Raw genomic sequence first — 22,608 nt, 5'->3', positions numbered from 1 at the left:
TGCACCATAGTGCCTTTTTTAGGCAATGCCAAATTGCCAAACCTTTCAACACAGCTGAATCAACGCAAGGGAATTTAAAGATGTTACAGCTCAATGCCAGAAGTCTAAACAAGAAACTCAACTTCCTGTAAGCTCTCCTCAGTTTAGAGAATGCAGACATCTGTACAGTTACTGAGACATGGTTTAAGCTCATGTACAGTTCCGCATCAGTGCTGGGCTACAATGCCTTCCACGCATTTTGACAAACTATTGGACTAAATGTGGAGGTGTCCTGATCTACATCAAAAACAAAAACCTAAAGTTGGTCAAACAGGATGAGCTGCATCATCTTCTCCAACTCCAAATAATCATAAGCAAAGTCCCATATCATATACTTGCAAGATATAAGTCACTCTCTATGACTTACAAAACCCATGGCTTATACTAAGACCTGCTGGAAACACTCACCATTCAACCTAATATCATATTCATGAATGACTTTAACTACTCCTCTATAAACTGGGAATCCTACACGTCCCCAAACTTGCAGGCATAGACATTCCTGAACTTTGGAAACATAAACACCTTGGACCAGCTAGTCGATATGCCCAGAAGGGAAACAAACACACTGGACCAGGTACTGACAAATATGGGACAATTGTGGAGTGTCCTCACTGGCAAGGTCAGACCATAAAGCTCTCTCCTACAAAGTAACAATCTTTTCTGTGATCCCTGGAAACCCTTAACAGATAAGAACTAATCCAAGGCGAGCTTCCAATTATTAAGCAATAACCTTGCAAAATTTCAAGCCTCCCCAAACCTGAAGAACATATCAACCTATGTGAAATTGTGTAAATAGATGCATAAACACAACTGCACCCACGAGAAATAAGCCCAGCACAAACTCATGAAACAAACTGCACTAGTAGTATCCAAACATAAACAGGCTGTGCAACAAAAGGAAAACAGTCATAACTAAAATTATGAAAGGCAACATCCAGCAGGATAAAAACTCTCTCATCAAGCTAAACAAACAACTAAGAGGGGAAATTGTGCATACCAAAGTCAATTTTAAGTAAAGATAGCCTCCCAGACCAAGGACAATAAAAAGGACTTTCTTTAGTTATTTAGTTATTTCAAAAACCTCAAAGGCAGTACACTAGAGTGTGCAAAACTGATTAGCCACATTCACAGAACAGGAAGATATAGCAAATCTGCAGGCCAACAAATTTAGCTTCAATACCCCCCCTCTCCCCCAATCACTCCCTGGAAATACCATTACACAAAACACCTATAACTATCACTGAGGCGCAGGTCTTGATCCATGTGCCCTGATAATATCCCAGGAACCTCCTAAATAGCCTGAAACCTGAAACATGATATGTAAGGATCACTATTTAACCACAGCCTGCAGACAGGCATTGTGCTATGCCAATGCAGGACTGCATTGGTCGGTCATCACTCTGCACAAGGGCAGTCCATCAATCGACTCTGAGAACTACAGATCATAAGCCTGACTAGTCTTATATGCAAAGCCAGGGAAATAATTATCATGGAAATGATTAATAAGGATATAGGAAATCTTCATACACTGATCCAATCTACTTTTACTTCACCAAAGACAGATCATGCCTTTTTAACATGGTGGACTTCTTTGAAAAAGTCACCAAGGCAATAGCAAGGACAAAAAGGTACATGCTGCTTACCTTGACCTGGTTAAGGCATTTGATACAATACTCCATTCAAGCATTGTAAACAACCTCATGGCATTTGGCATAGATATTTATGTTACATGCTAGATAGCTAGCTGGCTCTCAGATAGATCCCAGGAAGTTAGTAAAGGGGAGACCACCTTCACAAAGAGGCCAGTCACTAACAAAGTCGACCAGACCTCTGTGCTGAGTTCTCTCATTTTTGTTATTTGTGTCTCAGAAGTCAAGGCTTGTGTGAAGGGCTTCTGGCTGCCCAGTTTTGCAGATGATTGCAGACTAGGAGCAGTGATATAATCCTCCCAAGAGGATCACACAGGAAGAACTAGCACAAACCAATGACTGGTGACAAAGCCATGGATTAGAACTTAATGCCAATAAATGCATAATAGTATCCTTTGGAAGTCAGCCACTCTAGCAAACTACCTCCTTGGTAACACATTTCTAGGAACAGACTCAGTAGTGAGTAATTTGGAGCTGTATGTAGATAGTAACCTAAGGTAGTAAGGACATTATTCTATTTTGCTCAACTTATAAGCAAGGATATGGTATCTAGGTTTAACGAGCTAATAGCTCCTCTGTTTTCAGCCTTCATAAGGCACATCATTGAGTAAAACACCCCCTTCAGTATGGACCTGACCAGGCACATGCAGCAACTGGAACATGTACAAAGGTTCCTCACAAAAATAATACAGGGCATTAACAGCATGTCCTGTGCAGCCTGTCTCTATACTTTTTTTCCTACAGACTGTTGAGAGGTAACCTTTGCCTGGCATACAAGATATCGTTCAATTCTGCTCTGATGGGCCTTTTGAATATCCACAAAACCAATAGGATCAGAACTACTCAAGCTAGGGACTTAAACATTGCTTATGACATTAATAGGGCAAGCTGAGAGAACGGGTATATATCTCAGATAATTCAAGTTCTCTAAAACAGGCTTCCCATCCATGTGAAGTAGAACTTTTTCCTAACCCTTTTCAAGCATAACCTGGACCAGTGCATAGGATATCATAAATTCACCTCTGGTGTAGCACCTATGTCTCTAACAGAAAAAAAAACATGTAATTCATGCCCTAGCTTACATACTACCCATCAAATAACTTCTAAGTCACAAAAACTTGTGGGATACATTTAGGGTGCTATGCTAATAAAGGCCCCAGTGTTTGTTAGCTAGTATACACCTATAAACTATGAACTTCAGTTATGTACCTTACCAAGAATATGCAACAACTGGAATGCCCACAGAGGTTCATCAAAAAACAATACAAGGTGTAAACCACATGGAATGTGCAGAGGCCTCAAAGCCTTATCTTTAAACTCAGTTTCCTATTAACTACTGAGAGGTGATCTATACATGGCTTACAAATCATCAGTTAATCCAGTACGGATGACCTTGATACACATCTGCAAGTCTAACAATATTAGAAATACCCATCTGAGGGACCTAAACATCATTTGTTAGGAGGGTGGCCTAATGGTTAAGGTGCTTGCCTTACAAACACAAGGTACAGGGTTTGAGTCTCACAAGGGATAATTGGCTAAGCTTAAAATGGTGCACAAGGGCAGTTAGCCTAGTACTAATCTATGAAAAATTCACATTGGATTACTATGAATCATTTGTAACATAAATAGAGCATGTTGGAGGGACAAGTATGTGTCTCAGAGACTACCTCTATCCTGGAAACAGGCTTACCATGCATTTGAAGCAGAATTCATCCCTGGACCTAATCAAATACAACCTGGACCAATGGATGGGGAGTCAGAAATTTACCATAGTACACCTAAGCCCCTACAGGACTGAGGCCCTTTAACATAGCTATATGCTTCTGAGCATACCTCTCAACTTCTTAGTCCAAGAAATCCAGACACATCTTAAAATACTGTGGGGAAAGGCCCAGAAATAGGGACATATTTTTGATATGGTTCTATTGAATTTAAAAAGTTGCTAAAATAATGTGATTTTATTAGCATGAATTTTCTGACAGATACTGCAACTCAAATAATATATATCATTATTTAATGATATCAGTCCACAGTGATTTGCCAGAAAATCAGAAGTTTTATGAGGAACACACTAAAAATATGAGGCAAAAATCTGGACATTCGGAGAAAATCTGGGCACTTAAGAGGTATGACTCCGAATAATTTACCCTGTCATATACAAATGGGAAAAAACATGGCTAGACTTATAAAGGCCTCCTAGGGAATTTAACCTAGCAATCACCTTTGAACCTATGAACCTATATAAATGGCAGTGGAGAAGAGAGGCCAAAGCATCTAGGACGTTAGTTTCCCTGTAATTGTCCTATGTATCTGTTGTATAACACTTAATCATATTCACTGTTTTTACCATTTCTTATTTGCAAAAATGTTCTGTATGTGTAGGGTGCACAGTCACTTGGCACCAGTATCATTACATGTCACCCTGTCCTGAAGTGTCAATTGTACTGTTAAGATTCAACAGGCAAATTCTGCTGCACTGTGTGGACCTCTTTTCATGTCTACCTTCATCTCAGATCTCAGGTGCTATGAGCACTATAGAAAATAATGCCACAAAGTCTGTAATACTGTACACTCTTACAGTATAGTACTCTATCCCCACTAGTATGTATGTTAGTGAAATGCAAGTCACTCAGTCAGTTAGGATGTGTGCCTTTGAGATTAATTTCTCTTCCAATTTGTTGCTGTGCATATGAAGGACACACAATAGCATAGTTCTCTACTCTGCACCTTTCTCCCAGATACTAAAAGTAGAAGTGGTGTAGCTTTTCTGACAAATACTGTTTCTGCTGATACTGGTGGTTCATTTTGTTTCTAAATAAAGATGTGAATAGTACAGATGAGGCATTATTCATATATTCCTTGCTTCTTTTAATAAAGGAATGAAGTTTGTTGCCTATAATGTAGTGCCTGAATATATAATAGTACAGAATTTGAAACAATTTTGTCAATAGTTAAATCTTAAAACATAATTTGACAATAAATCTGATTGCACAGGACCTGGAGATTTTGATTTTGTTCCATTTAGATACCATATATCTAACTTCCAACCACCTTATCATCTGGTGGTAAAACAGTTGGAGAGGTTATTTATGTCAGATTTACATTTTGATCCAGTTAAACAAGGGATTATTTTGTACAAAACCATTCTGTGTAAAATATTCAGCCTTATACCACCTTCACAGTGATGAATCTAATGTTACTACTTTAGCTGATGAAGGTAGTAGAGTTATAGTGTGGTCAGTGATGACTAAAATGAATAATCCTATGTTTTAATGTCAACAGTCACTTGATTCAATTGTGGAATTCAGACATGAAAGGCTGACTCATTTTTGGAGTATTGGGCAGAATATAATGGCACTGTTACAATTTTATTTCAAATGAGTTATTGGTAGATGATCTACCCTCCACACACATGCACACCAGATATTCTATAGTTAACCATCGTACACACAATTAGGAAATATCTCCCTGGCACACCAACAGTTTCTAGAATTGGTTCATTGAAAGAACCCAAATCTATGCTCCTTGAACAATGTTTAAAATCTTTACTACTTTTGTTCCACAGTAAAATCAAGGATACTACACATTTTATCAACATTATTTCTGATATTTCCATTAAAGGGCATTGGATGTAAATTCTCTGTATACATCACTACCACATGAAAAGGACTTGAAGGTTTAAGATACTGGCTAAATGTATCGAATTTGTGCAGTTTTGACTTCAGCCACTTACTGGTCCAATTAACTTGGTTCTTATGAATAATATGTTCTTGTATAAAATATGTTTTTGAAACTGCAATGGATGCAGCTTTCATGCCCATATATGTGCAAGTATTTACTTATTTGTTTTTGGATAACATATATTTATGATCAGTCTCATTCTTTTTACAGTCAATAAACTCTTTAACACTGAGTTTTTGGAGCTTGAGATAACAAAATGTCTGGATGGTTTCTTAATTGCTAGATATATAGGAAACCTTTTTTTCAAAAATACATGCCTACATTAAGACAGTTGCCACCCTCAACATGTTCTAAAAATATCCCAGTTTATGAGTGTTAGGAAAATATACAGTATTTCTGATACTCATAATGAGGTTCCAGAGGAGATGAACATTTGTGCACATGGGATATGAAATAAGTACACTAAATTATCTACAAAACAAGGTAATTGTGATGGTCAAAGACATTTATTGAAAGATAAAGAATGCACATTTAGTAAAGAATGTGAATCTGTTTATTTTATTATGGAGTTAATAGATATAGAGTCAGGGATCATTTATTAAATACTGGCTTATCTTGTTGGGAAATGCGATACTGGTACAATACCTTGAAGATCTAAATTTAGTAATAGAAGAAATAAAAATTGCTCGCAATATTTCAACAAGCATAAAAGGAACAGTGATCCATAAAGTCTAAAGATATCTACAGACATTCTGACTTGCTATACAAATTGTGGTATACATATAAATTGTCAGTAAATATTTAGCACAAAGGTTTTTAATACTAAGAACACTAGCACAACTTTTCAAATTAAAATGCTTGTCATTTGTAATACTAAATTTTGTGTTTATTTGCCTGAATTCTTCTGTGGAGTCTTTTAATTGGACAGACGACAAGAGTGTTTAAAGAAAAAAATCTTATCACATTTAAGTGAGGTTTGCTGTGAAAGGAATAGTAGTGCCTTATATAAACATACTTCTGGAGATTCAGGAAAGCTGTGTCCATGATCACAGCTATGCAAGCACTATTTACACTGAGTTCTTGACAAGCCTCAATGCTTCATACCAGCCATTGCAGATGACAATTAGCTTCTCATCAAAGCTGCAGTACAGACCCAAGACTAGTTTGTATTTGAGCACCTTGTGGCCAGATTAATGTGTGAGCAGCTGAAATGAACATTGAATGTGCAGGAGCAACACTGGTAGTCATCACACATCCATGTGAATAGACAGAAACTCTTATGATGATAATGCTGATGTCATGTACAGCAATATCTATGTAGAGATGTCCCGTGAAAGGGAAAATGGTAGGGATGGCTAAGGGTGGAAAAGAAGTTTCACTATACGCAACAGAAACCACTGTGATGGATAAAGAAGTGCAAAGGGAGCTGCCAACCAAAGCAGGGCTCAAAAGCACAATGAAGATGGTGGCATGACAATACTCAAATAGAGAATAATGTGAAACTTTGTCAGAAGTGTGATGCAGTAAAGTAATACTTTGTACTGACTTGCACCAGCCCTGAATACATCAGAGTGTGATCAGTGGTCCTGCACTATAAAGCAAATGTCATTAAACAAGGAAAATACAATGCCCATGGCAGAGTTCACCCATCTATTCAGTCCATTTGACAGTTTATCCTCAGTTCCCTAGCATAAAATGCAAATAGGCCATCTGTAGTGGAGTGGTACTCTTATTAGGCTGTCCAAACCCATACAGGGAGTTTGTCCTTGTCAGAACTAAAAAAAAGCAGAGAAAGGTGAGCCTGAAAGGTGAGCCTTTAAGATTCATGTTAGGCTCTTCAAACATTTACAAGGAATATGTCCTTGTCAGAACTAACAAAAATCAGAGAAAGGTGAGCCTATAAGGCTCATGTTAGGCTCTTTAAACATTTTCAAGGAGCTTGTCTTTGTCAGGACTAACAAAAAGCAGAAAAAGATGAGCCTTTAAGGTTCTCGTTAGGCTCTCAAAACCCATACAAGGAGCTTGTCCTTGTCAGGACTAATGAAAAGCAGAGAAGGTGAGCCCTGAAGGCTTCTTCTTAGACTTTTCAAACCTGCACAAGGAGCTTGCCCTTGTCAGGGCTAAGAAAAAGTAAAGAAATGTGAGCCTTTCAGGTTTCTTGTAAGGTTCTTCAAACTGACACAAGGAACTTGTCTGTGTTGAGAGTAACAAAAAACAGAGAGAGATCAGTCTTTAAGGTTTCTCGTTAGGTTCTCCAAACCTGTATAAGTTGTACTGGTTGTGACAAACAAAAAGCAGAGAAAGCTGAGCCTTTATGGCTTCTTGCTAGGATATCCAAAACCATAAAAAGTGCTTGGACTAACAAAAGTTCCCTAGCAAAAAGAGGTGCAGAAGGAGACAACAGTAAAACTTCATAAAACACATGTATGAGAATAATGTAGCACATCTGCAGATCGCAAATTGAATATAGTAAAACAGAATACAATTCTCAGGGGATTAGAACCACCACATGCTGCATTGACATAATACAAATCATATAACGAGTAGGAGTAATTGAAGAAGTTAAATGAAAGGTATTTTGTTTACTATATTTTGCATTTGCTAGGTGACACAACACCCCTTTGTATGACTGATGACAATATCCAAAATGTGTGATGTGGAATTGATTTAATTTTTGCCATAGGACAAGAAGTGTTATGTCCAGGTAGTTATACAGTATCAGTGGCACAACAGGTAGTACACTTGCATTTGGTACCAAAGGTTATGGGTTCTACTCCCCCACCACGTCAATAGATTGCTGCTATCCCTAGTGGTTAGGATTTGGTATCTACAATAATACATTTCCTATTCAACAAATTTTTAATCACTCATTCCAAATAACCCATATTACAAAAAATAAATTCTTAGCCATCCTTCTCGCATGTTCTTTCTTTTTATTCCTATAATCTTCATGTCTGTATGGTTTGTCATTAATAGTCTCAAAACATTCTTCACAGAACCTTTTTACAAAGTATTACCACTGTTATGTTTCAAAAAAAAAAAAAAAGAAAGAAACATGTGCTGTTGTCTCTTCCTCCTCACAGAATAGGCAGACTCTTTCAACTTTTGTTTTTATATGGCAAATTGCCTTTACTAGTGACTTATTGGTACCCATTTCAATAGGAAATCCTGACATTCTGCTACCTTGGTGCAATACTTTTCCTTAGTTTATTGGGTTTAATTACTTCTTCAGGCAAGTGTTCTCATGGATTTACACATTAATATTGTTTCATGATGTTATTGTACCACATCCTTCTAGCTTTCTCATATATCAATTTTTATTTTCAATGTTGGTATTTTTATTTATATATTTTTTATTTCTTCATTTATATATTCCTTTTCTCTCTTTTTCTTATCATGCTCGCACAGAATTTTTGTACTTATAAACATTCTCACTATTAAATTCTCATTCTCTTACTTTACCCACTTTATTACCTTATACAAGTATAAAGAAGCAGAATAAACAACTGAATTTAGTAACCTCAGTCCCCCTTCAACGTCATTCATATACAACACATCTCTTTTCACTAGGTATAATATTCAACCACATATGGAAGGAAACACCAATTGCACAATTTATCTTTTCATATTTTATTGGGATTGACATATTTGCTGTTTTCCCCATTAATACTGAATTCACAAAATAAACCTCTTTTCCTGAATGCTAATCTATATACATTTTCCATATAAGACATATTTCTGTCATTTCTTTTATCAGATCCTCCTTCTTCATAACGATATCTTTTCCCCAAATGTTATTCTTAGGAAAGTCACTTCATTTAGTCATTGAAAAATATACAACCTCAGTTTTTACCACATCACCCAATCCCTTAATTTCATCTGTGTTCAGGTTCATTGCTATTTATTTTAAATATCCATTCAGACAAAACAACACTTCCCTCATCCATATTTTGTTTTTACCAACTACAACTATATTTCCCTCATATGACAAAGCTTCTGGAATCACCACCTTCTTTTGCATCATATATCTAGCATCTTTCATTTTATAAGCGGTTTCACTCACTATCACATTCATTACTAATGCAAACAATATCACACTCATGGGGCATCCTTGTCTTATACACAATTCATGCATATTTCTTTGCTCAGCTACTATTCACTATCACTGACACTCTACTATTCTGATATGCTGACATACACACACTCCTAAAATTATTTTACCTATTTTTCACTTCTCCATAGTATCCAACAAAGCATCATATCCTGCTGTATCAGCTGCCGTGCTGATGTAGTGGATATATAATTCTTATGCTTGTTAATGCTTTTATAATATACTGAGCTTAAAAATACTGCAACAGCTTAATTTCTTCTGAAAAGAACAGCTTGACTTTTGTTAGAGTTCATTAGAGCTTAGTAAGCAGATGGTAAATATTTATGTTAATCATGTAATCATAAAAGGAAGTATGTTATGTACCTTGTACTTGCTTGGAACATCTCTTAAATAAGCCTGCTGAAAGTAAACACATAAACCATGTCAAGACTGAAGCATGAGAAAGTTTTAAGCTATCTTGCCATGGACATACCTTTTTATCTGTTTACTCCTTTCAGCCTTAGAAATTGGTGTTTGTGTTTTATCACACATTCAGAAAGCTTTGAAGTTTGAATAGACCAATCTATTTTTGTAAGTTTAAGATACAAAAGGCTTGCATCTGTGAATACTGTTGAATCTCTCTAATTTGAGATATTCTAATATCATGATACTTTTTAATAAATAGTGTTTGCACTCAGAATCTTTGACAGTCTGTGCATTGAATTGAATAGCTGCATGATATTGTCTAACTATTCCTTTTCATTAATATCAACTACCATAAGTTTCACATCCTCCCTTTTACTTATAACATCAGCTACAATTTCTCTTCTAACCAGTAACAATTTTTAACACCTTCCTTCCTTTTACACCATATATATACTTTATTCTAAAATATCTCTCTTTCTTCCTCCCATTTCCTCTGCATTAGTCCTATAAACATTTATAATCTGCTATTTAGTGTTATGGGTCTCCAGTTCTTGTTTTTTTACTCTTCTTATCTTTCTTTCATATACATTTTAATATCCCACTATATAACTCTTCAGCAAGAAAAATTCCTTCAACCATTCATTCAATACATTTACAAAGTAGTCTTTTTGCAATCCAATTAATTTCTTGAATAATCCTAATCCTACACCATCTAGGCCTGACACTGAATCCAAATTTACTTTCCTATGTATTTCATCCAATTCACTAAATTTTTCAAATTCTTCCTTAACTCATTAACATCTATGTGGTATGGAATGTTGTACCCCTTATAGCCTACATGAATCCTTACTTTTCATAACATTTTCTGAAAAATCGACATAAACGGCATAAGACAATCAAGGATTTTCTACTGCAGAACATCCTAGATTAACAACTGCTAGACTAGCTCCTGCAGGAAGAACGCTTATCCCCTAATCAACATGACTTCTGTTCTTCCAATAGTACTATCACTGTCCCTCTGACCTATATAGATACTGACAATAAAGCTAGCGATAATAGCAAGCTATTCTCGTCCTTATTTCTAGACTTGTTTAATCTTCTGCTTCAAATGTCCTCACTAGATCTGTCTCAGCCCACCCTTCTGTAGTTCAAAAGCTACCTATCCAACAGGTATCAGTCAGTAAAATGTCACTTCACACACTCTCCTTACCCCCCAGTCACGATTGGTGTATATCTCATGCTCAACCCAAAAAGGACCAAACTACTACTTTTTTACCCAAATCCCTTTTCATGAAAAAATTTAATTTAATGTCCTCTCCTTGATAATACAACCTCTGAAGTCGCTTCTCATAGCAAACTATTACAGGTGATAGTGGATGATAATCTTACATTTGATATATGTACACAAAATTGCATAAGAAAAACTCATCAAAAACTAGGAATGCTTTACAGAGCCAAAAACATTCTCAGTGATGCAGCTAAAACTTACTTATCTCCATCCCAGTCGTCTTTATGGTGCTCCTATTCTTATTAACCTCCAGGCTTTATAAAAATTAAAACTCGAACAATGCTATAACACAGTTGCTAAATTTTCAGGACATACCCTTTCAAAATCCACCACTATATAGCACTGAAAAACCTAAATTGGTTAGAACTGCCACACCAATTAACATATACACAACTTCTTACCACCTATAAATTATCCAGCAGACATCTCTCTGCCTAGCATTAAAAAACATTCTACTCAACTATGTTCCCAGTCGGTCTTTGAGATCTACTTATCAAAAACTCCTGTCTGCCTACAAACCTATCAAATCTGCTGAGCATTGTCTGTAATTGTACAAGGTTGCTAAAGCCTGAAACCCCTTACCTGTATCCATCAGGTCAATACCCTCCCTCCAATCTTTCAAAACCACTATGAAAGACTTCCTAGCTAAAATCTGGCTCTGTTCTTGTTCAAATCCAGAATAAAGTATGCCCCTAAATGTAAACAGGTATCTTTCCATTATATGAACCACAAAATGGGAAGGCCAGAAATACAAAAAGTGGTCACTTTATTAAAACACAAAAGAAACTACAAATCTCTAGCACCTCAGCTAAAACAAGCCTTTTACAGAGCATAACCTACACTCTACCATTTCCTTCTTAAATATGCCCCCATCAAATCAATTAAACATTTAAACAATTATTAAAAACTTTTAAAGAACCCTTTCACAAAAAACATTTCCAATTACATTCTTTATTTAAACCTATAGGAAAAAGAGTATTAAACTTTAAAAGAAAAATAGATTCCTTTCCTCTTAATTGATTTTTTACATCACACAACATTCTTTTTTCATTTAATATTTGCTCTAAAACTGTTGCTTGCAACCCAGATGGATCCCGGTTATGAACTTGTTGAAAGTGTATAGCTACATGACTAACTCCACTCCCCTTCTTAATGTCCCTTACATGTTCTTTTAACCTCACTGAGAAACTTTTTTTACTTTCAGCTATGTAATATTTCCCACATTGACATTTCAATCCATATATCACTCCTTCTCTCCCACAACTGAAAGGGTTCTGTTTTTGAAACCTCTGACCATTAATATGGGGGAAACTTCTAACTACAAACTGACATCATATACATCTACTTCAGGGTAAAGTGCCCTTTTGGACCACTGCATCATATCTTGTCTCCATGGGTAAATAAAATCTCCCATGTACTAAAAAATCTTTTATGCTTCTCCCTCTCATATATGCAAACCTTATTTTTTATCACATAAAAAAATCTAAACATACATCCCTCTCCAAAATACTCCCCAAAATTTAACCAAATCAACAAGTTTCTCTGAGAACAGGGTACACTTTGTAACAAAATAAATAAAATTCTGAGTTGTATTACCTTCTTGCATACCACTTCTTCCCCTATACTCCTGCCATTGGTACCTTACATTTTTTGTATTTACTTTCTTTACAACTTCCCTTTTTAAACCACTTCTGCATCCTCTGTTAATAAACATCTTAATAGTATTATCAAATTCTTGTTTGCATTCATTTATATCACTAGATAGTCTTCCTATTCTCAAAAACTCTCTGTATGGTATTTTTTCATTCTTTAAACTTTCTTAATCTCCCTTTTTCATTTACTTCCTCACAACTATCTAATTATCTTCCCCGACTTTCTCTCTAGCTATACCATACGCCTGTTTTTCCCCTCACTTCATATTGCAATTCTTATTTATATTAGATTAACTTACCTTTAATTTCTCTACAATCTGTCTAAAATATCTATAAATATTAAATGATTGTCATATACCTTGTATTAATTTTTAACCAATGTGTTTATACTATATCTAATTGGTTATAATTATTTAAACTGCAGATGTTTTTATTTTATTTTTGAAGACTGTAAAATTATTGTTCTTAAAATGTTTTGTAATAATTTGGAGCTTTTCTCCCTGGTCCTCCCCTGAAAATGGGCTTCTACCCAGATATTCTTTCCCAGTAATCAAATGTCAATAGATAAATAAATAAATAAAACAGTCTTAGTGCCATTTTATTAATAAATCCTTGCTCTTTCTAATCCGGCCTATTATAAGCTGGTAAGTCACTTAGTCAAAAAGTCAGACCCAAGAAAGGTCTGGACACCATAAGAAGCTGTCAGTGCTAACTGGAAGTATACAAAAAGGCGCTATAGTCATGAATGAGTTAACTGATTCTGGAATTATTTTTACTTTCCATTCTCTATTTGCCATGTTTTGCTATAATACTTATAATTTGTTCTTGTGGTCTTTTTACCACTCCTTTTACATTCTTCATTCCTCTTATTATATCTATATCCTCCTTTACTATTTTACTTAAATATGCTGATACTTCCTCCCTTCTCCCTTGTAAATAATTCTTCTGCCTAAACAGTAATGGCTCTTTTTCTCATTTTTTTTTTAATTATTTCATTTTCCATGTCATAATACTCTTTTGTATTATTATGTAAATTCTCTAAACATTTGTATACATTTCCCATACTTTACATTCACTTCCTTTCTTGCATCATCTTGTCACAGAAAGCAATCACTTTTTATATATTTTTTTTAAATTCAATCCACCACTCAGACCAGTCTTTATAGAAGCCCTTCATGCTCATATAATTCTTCTCTAACTGCAATACTTCCAACTCTACAATTTTATCCCAGATTTTTTTTGTTTTCTTCTTATCCCCTTTCCTGTTTTAATATACTCATTTTCTTCCATCACCTCCATCCATATTGCTAAATGGTTTGATTGGTTTACCTTTATAAACCCGAATCACAGTGGTGCGATTGCTCATATGAGCAAATTGTAACCATGAAAGTCAGAACAGTGACAATTCCATATGTTCAAAAATCAGCAAATCGAAAAGCAGATTCTCTGATTTTTGAACATAAATATCGAAAGAAATAAAAAAGAAGTGTAAAACAGGGGGGCAAGCAGCCCTGCACCCTCCATGTTGGGGGCTGTGCCACCCACACCCCCTACTTTAATATTCTAACTCAGAGATCGTACTATAGTGGAGAAAGGGACCATTTTCCAACCCCCACTATAGTGCAATCTGCCCCACAATGTCGAATGTGCAATGAGTGAATGTCACTGTGCATTCATTCATTGCACATTCAAACCTTTTTCCATTCGGTGTTTGCAAACTTTGCAAACAGCCTTTCAGACAATTGCTGTTCACCTGTGTGCAATACACAAACATGAAGGTAAACCGGTCTGAAAACTTATACTCATCCTCACTATATCAACTGCTACACCCAAGTATTCCAATAATGCAAAATAATCATTTTCAGATCCAAGTCCCCCTTCAATAAGTCCATTGACTTTTGTTCCACACAACTACTTTACCATAATCAATAACTTCCTGTATTTTATACCTCCTTTCCCATTCTTTTTATATTTTCCCCTGAAATCACAGTTAACGCCCCTTGCAATTATGATTTTCATGTAAACTAAGACATAGTCTAATATTTGATGAAACAGATTATCTCTTTCCATGCTAGGTATATATGCAAATAATGTTATCATTGTATAAACATGTTCTCTCCACTTCACATCCACAGTAGTTAATCTTCTCATTCTTACTACTGTTGCACCTAGTATGGATTCAGAAAGCAGCTGTGCAGGAATAAGTTATTCGTGCATGGCAGGGACTATTCCTGTTCAGCATGGCAGAGCGCCATGCATATGAATGAAGGCACGCTGCCATGCTGTAAAACGGACACAGTTCCATGTACAAGTGCAGTGGGGGGTGTCTGAGAGCAGAGCTCTCACAATACACATGCCCCCTACACTCCAAAATTGCAGTTCCACAATTTAAAATGAGTGAGAATGCTCATAACACCCCCCCAACCCATCAAGGTAAGAAATCTGGGCAAAGCCATAAGGGACAATTGTCCTTACCAAGCCGAAAGTTGATAGAATAACAGAGTACACACCTCCCAACCTGCCAGAGTAAGGAATGTGGGCAAAAATAAGGGACAATCATCCCACAAAGCAGAAAGTTGATGGAATAACAGGTTCGGCATTAGCATGGATATTCTGAAGAGTACAAATAAAACAACACAACAAATATATTTTTTTATACATGCAATAAAGTTTAAGCATAGCTGCGTGGGTGTACCTATTGCTTAGCTATGCTTAGCTCAGCTGAAATGGCACAATAAGTTAAAAAGCAACAGACATCCAGCATAAGCATAAGTGCAATAGTGTAGTGGGTAGAGCGTAGAGCGTATGCCTTGCATATAGTCATTCACGTTTGAAGCTTCACCAAAGCCATTCCCATTTTGTATGTGTAAACATTAATATTTAAATTTTTTGCATATTTATGTAAAAAGTAACTGATTTTCCTCAACCAGAGTAGTGTATTAGGCCCAGATGTGAGGTGTCAGTGTAATAAAGTAGTGAAACCCCCATATAAACACAAGATTAGTCACACAGGAATAAATTAATCACAGCACATTGGGGGATGTCAGGGAAGGAAAATAAATCTATATTATGTAATGAATGATAAATCAATCCCATACAGGTGGTAGACCAATATAATAAAACATAAATGCTAAGCATTGCACAGCTATGTTGACCAGGTGTAAGCATTGTGTACATATGAATACTAAACAATGGATAGCCCAGCTAAGTGGATTTGAGCCTGCCCCTTTAAGCACTGTCAACCTTAGCTAAGCAGGTTTGCCTGTAGCTTAGCTCAGCATTTTCAAAACCATCCAATCATTGCAAAGGGCAGGAAATCAGCAGTATTTTAAACCCCTCAGGTGAGAATACAGCTCATAACTGGTTGTAGCTCTCCACTGTAGGCAGTATGGCAGGTGTTGGACAGGACATGCGGTTCCAGGCACAGTATTGGGGCATGCAGGAGTCCAAGGTCATGGTAGGACTCCTGGTAAAAAAACATGACATGAGACTGCTGCAGGACCAGTACTAGGGCTCCCAATATAAAGTGGAAGCCTGGGAAGGTTTCGCCTGTGATCTCATCAGTGTCACTGGTATCTCTCGGACTGGTGAGCAGGTCTGGCACCACTATGCTGACTTGAAATGGAGGAAGAGGTAGCTCTTGGAACAGTGGATCAAAGAAGCAAGAGACGGGAGATGTCCCAGCAGTGTGTAAGTAGTCATAGCAATAATTGTTTACCAAAGTCCAGCCTGTGTATGTGATGGATAGGTATGCATAAATGTTTCTCTGTTTTCATTACAGCTGCAGCTAAGCGGGCTGTGAACCAGGAAGCTCATGCCAGCATGTTGCAAAGATTGTGTTGCCAGGCTGGTGAGTAGCAATCCAGCTTGTAGTAGTCATACCAAATAAATATAAAGGAGTAAAATGTCACCATGCACTAGAAAAAAATGTGTGTGGCTTCCACTGAATAAACCAGACAATATGACAGCAATAGTCCCATATAGGTCATATTTAAATAAAAGTGTAACTGCCTGGCAATAAAGTTCTAAATCCCGGACTGGTTGTGTTTACTCTGGTATTGCATGACATCACATGTTATATACACCAAGATCTGGTATGTGATAGTACTGTTGCGTCAACTGTTTCTCACACTGTGCTACATAAAAATATGTCTAGGAATGTCTGTGTAACAATGTTGTAATTACAAGGTCAGATTGTACTACCAAGAGAGACTTAGACAGAAACAGGGAAGAAAAAGATAACACTTTCTAAATAGCTCACTGTGGTAAAACACACATTGTTGTATTTTTAGCATACACAGCCATGGTTTGACTCCCGGGAGTGGTAGTAAGCTGTATGCATAATCATACCTCTCAATTGTACAGATTTCTGCAGACTGTCCAGATTTATGCCTCATATTTTGGCCTGTTTCTCCATTTTCCTGGCAAATCACTGGGATGATCTTGGGATTGTGGTCACTAACTAATGGTATACATTTGAGTTTCAGACTTCAGATCCTTCAGAAAAATGTGTATTAAAACAAATCCTGTTACTCTAGCAACATTTTAAACGTTTATAAGAGCAATATTTAAAATATATCTCTATCTGTGCCCCCAGTTTGCCAAGCTTTGTATAAATTGTTTGCATTAATAGGTTGAGAGGTGTGTGCAGAATTATAACTAGGAATCTGGGAATATGTGTAGAAACAGTCAGGTAGTGTTAACAAACATTCCCTCCACAGGTCTACCATGTAAGAGAAGTAGAATTTAACTATAAGACAGATGAAGTATACACTGTGTACAAACATACCACTCCCAAACCATGGCTATAGGGTATTGTAATAATACCTGTCGAGTAATGATTAGAGCAATGATCATTAAAGTTGTGAGTACTGCAAGGATATACAGGTTGTTAACTGACATCTCTCTCTCTCTCCCCTCCACCATATCTACAACAATAATCTAAACACAAATCAATGGGTATGTTTTACACCAAACCTACTGTTGGAACATATGTGCTATTGTTCAACAAATATTGAAATGTGTTTCTATTAATGTTCCATGTTAAAATACTATCATTGGTGGCCTGTTGCTATCAATGTAACTTGCATGCTGTTGTAATGGCCACCGTGATTCCATATATGCATGTGTTTAGTTTGCTATGCAACTGTTCCAAATCTGTTGTTTTGGATTAATGGGAGTATCTATGCATGCTGTTATAACTAATCCTGGATTGTGTTGACTATTACTAATCCACACATGTTCTAAAACTGCAACACCATAGCACATTTGGGAAGACCGGTCCCAGCGGACTCACCTCTCCCACCTCATCTGGCCATGGCACCGGGGCCCAGCATGTCTGGGACCCACCTCAAGACCTCCTTATCTGCTGGTCCTGCACCACCTTTTGGTGGAACTGCCTCAGGGGATGGGGCTCGACCCCCCTGGGAGTGAGCTCAGACAGGATCCTGTCACCCTAAGCCAGGTCTGGGGTTTGGTGCATAGCAAGTTCTGAAAGGAGTTTGGAGATCTGCTGCACTAGCTAGAGGGCTGCGTGGTGCAATTAGAGGGTCAGCCTGCCTCTCCTGTTCAGCCCAAAGCACAGCCACCTTTGGGACCATGAAGGTGCAGTGGTGACTGCCCATGGGTGGGGGGACCTCAGTCCCACTATTTCTAATCGGGGGCTCATGGGCTTCCAATTTCCAAACACCCCTCCCTGATCTGTTTACCCTCACATGTGTCATATACCACCCATGTATGCTGTCTTGTCTGTCTTGTCTGTTTTCCTACCCAACTACCTCCCCAAAGATACCTACTATCCTTCCCCAACATCCCACTCTCACCTTAAAAAAAGGGCAATCTGTTACCAAAAAAAACAAATGTCACCCCTAGATAGCTGTCCACTTCACAAGTGTCCACTAGACACATGTAATCTGGTATAATTGGCTTCACAACACATTATTGTTGTCCACACCCATTTCTCAGGGGATTGAGTGCCCAAATATACCTCCAAATTCAGTATATATGCACAGATGTTGCTGTAGAGGAAATGGACAACTATGGACCTTCCCTACACCATCCTGCACATCCCTAGCTACTTTCCATATTGTCTTCCCCTCTCCATGGCCCTTTTTTCACCACTTTCCTATCACCCCTTTTTTCTTTTCTTTTAAAGAAATTAGCGCAGGGGTAAGTGGGAGTAAGCACTTTTAAGCAGTAGTAAGTGGGATTGAGCCTGTTTGCATGGTGCTAAGCAATGCCTACACAGATTAAGCACTTTTAAGGCTGTCTGTAAGCATATTTAACAGGAAGTTAGCATTAATTACTCCCACACAAACCACTTAAAATTGACTTAATCACTCTGTATCCAACAGCCCTTGTTCTGCCCTGCAACAACATAATCAGCCCTTGCAAGTCTCGAATCCAGGACCCTGCACACCACAACCATGACATATCATGCAGCACAGTCATTCAACAGTAGGGAAAATGTATTTGTATATTTATATATGTATATATATATATATATATATATATATATATATATATATATATACACACATATATATATGTATGTATATATATATATATATATATATATATATATATATATATATATATATATATATATATATATATATATATATATATATATATATATATATATATATATATATATATATATATATATATATATATATATATATATATATATATATACATATTCATGTAGTGCATTTGGACATCAGATCCACACTCTGAACCTCTCACTGCAAAACATCTGACCAAAGGCACTGTAATGGGGGTGAAGGGTCCCAAAATAGGGACCTCATGTAATTATTGCCATTTTCCCTTCCTCCACAGCTGAACTGTCCTGCCTTGCAACAAAATATCCAGTCTTGGAAGTCTTGATCCCAGGACCCTGCAAAACATAGCCCCAAGTTACCACTTAACCATCTGAACTGTAAGATGGCAGGATGATGTCTATAACATATCATGCAGAACAGACAGTCTACCATAGGGAATGTACAACATGGAAGCACTAAACATTCTAATGATACATACACACACACACAGATATATGTATATATATATATATATATATATATATATATATATATACATAAATATATATATATATATATATATATATATATATATATATATATATATATAGAGAGAGAGAGAGAGAGAGTATATAGAGGGTGCACAGAATATCAAACAGCCGTTATTCCTACAGTTCCCACCTTTTCAAATGGCCAGTGTCTGGTTCATTCCTACAAATGAGAATTATTGCTTGAAACATATACCCACACACAATGTAAAGGACATGACACCACACACAGTCTGCATACATATAAATGTTTATTTGTATACTATTTCAGTTATTTATGCCATTTTTAATAAAATTTAGGTGTTTGAAATACATAACCGATTAATGCAGCTCTCAAAGAAAACATATGATACAGTAATCTGCAAAACATAACATGCTTTGTTGTCTAGGCTAAAGGCTGCAAGTAGTACAACAGTAATAAACACACTCGCCTTGAAGATAAGAATCAATCAACACTTAATTACAGATGTAGTTCAACAGTCTTCAATTACACTCTGTACTCAACCCCTAATGGGAAAGTATCAATTGTCACAATGTAAATGTATCCGTTACATAACAATGCTTAATTTAAAAAGTCACTGTCACACTGACAAACAGAACTGTGTGCAAGACAGTAAGCTCTTGCCCACCACTGTTCCCATGGTGAAAAGTATGAAAATGTGCAGCCATATACCTTTATGTTTCTTATTACTGATATTCCTCAAATTGAAATAGCCTAGGTTAAAAACATTTAATACCCCTCACCCATAAAATGTCTTACAAGGACATATAACAGTGTTCTCTATACACTGACCTCCAGACTGTACAGCATCCAGCTGTAGCCCTCATATATATGGACCCTACCCCACAACTTGTGTGGGAGTCCACAACATCACTGGAATGATAGCAGAAATGTCAGCACTAAATAATGATAGACCATACAGCCTCATATATAAGTGGAGAGCAGAGGCTGAAACACAGGACCATATTTGAAATATTGCTGTTATACACTGTGGAAGTTGCTGGTGTTACAGGATTGGTTGCAACATACCCTTACTCGGGAATATAAAGTCAGAAACACAAATGAATGTCATGTACTGATAGCAATCAAGTCAGGGACAAGTCCTGTGTGGGGAAGAGACAAAACATAACAACCAATCCTCTGGCCATCATGTGGATAGGCCCACAGTTGAAAGCTATGCAGACAGATTGCATTCCATGCAAAACTATCTTGTTCACACAAACCCTGTAAAACTAGCAATAATCAATGCATATAACAGCAATACTCACACACTGTCCCTAGGTCTGGAACCTTATACAAATGTGTAGTTGGCCTGTGTCCACAAGTCCTGTTGTAAGAGGTATTCCTGTCTGTAACACTGCTGCCTCCACACATGAAAGATGTCTTCCATACAGCAAAGGTAAAGGGACAACACCCACATGATGTAGTTATTTATAGTAGTGGGTTGCTATGACATTGGCTATTGGAAGAACTACACAGCTGCCTCCATGCAATTAGCAAGTAGGGAAAAGCAACTGGTGCAGAGGCCATCACCTGAACATGAGTATCACCTACAAAAGCCATGCTTCAAGCTATTTAAACAAGCTCGATCTCAGTAGAGGAGGGGGGCTGGGGAGAGAGAGGGAGACCAAAAATAAAAACACATAAACAAAACCTCAAAATAAGAAATAAGAAACAAGACAACATCCTTTACACAGAAGGAACCTGAAGATAAGCCAGGTATGTGAAACATGTAAGCATGTAATTGAATGTAGTACTTGGTCTGTCATAATGGGTAAATGATTACGAAAGATGTATATGTGTCATCAAGACTTGCTGTAATGATGTCCTGCTGAACAAATGCTATGGACATAGCATCTGGCTCTGTCTGCAGTGAGCCATACTTGTCAGCTGTGCAGATCTTCACAAAATGTCAAGATTTAGCCATCATACTGTTTGTTTTGTTCCTCCAAACATCTATATTAGTCTGGCAAATAGCTGGAGATGGAAGTAATGAAGTCATGACAGGCACATGAGTTTCAGACCCCACCAACTTCAGAACAGTCATGGTAATACAAAATGTATCATGCTACAAAGTTCATAGGTTTGTAATAGGCATATCTACAATATGTCCCTATATATCCCTCTAATGTTAGGCTTTGTCCACATGTGATACTCTAAGAGGTGTATAGGTTGGGTCACAGCTGAGTAGCCTGACACACCCTGGGAAAGGACAGCTCACATATGGCAACCACTAGAGTGTCCATCCAACAGTTGTGTCTGTGCCAGTGCTAGGCCAGTTAATGGGATGTTGCCCATATCCATATGTTACCTGTGAATATGAGTATTATACATGTTTGTATTGTAAATCTAGCATACCTATATAGGGCATGAGCATAGTAAACCACTGTTGCAAATGTGTGTGTTAAACTGCATGTGATATATTGAATTAATATCATTCAATTCTACAGTGTTCTTCTGGACAATGTTCACAGTTGTGACAGGTATCTGTAGTCACTTATGCATATACTTGTGTTATGACAGCTATATTAATACTTTATCAAAATTGACTTCCCTGTTTTGTCACCCAGTGATGTGGACCAATGACCAGAAGTCCTGGTATAACAGATTGAGACATATAATTGAGATGCAAGACTGTAAATACAGTGTGTCATACTGACATAGAACACAAATGTGTACCAGGTAT

The sequence above is a fragment of the Protopterus annectens genome, chromosome 10.part0, assembly GCF_019279795.1.
Source record: "Protopterus annectens isolate FY-2018-M chromosome 10.part0, PAN1.0, whole genome shotgun sequence".
NCBI lineage: Eukaryota > Metazoa > Chordata > Ceratodontiformes > Protopteridae > Protopterus > Protopterus annectens.
This window is presented reverse-complemented; position numbering follows the sequence as displayed.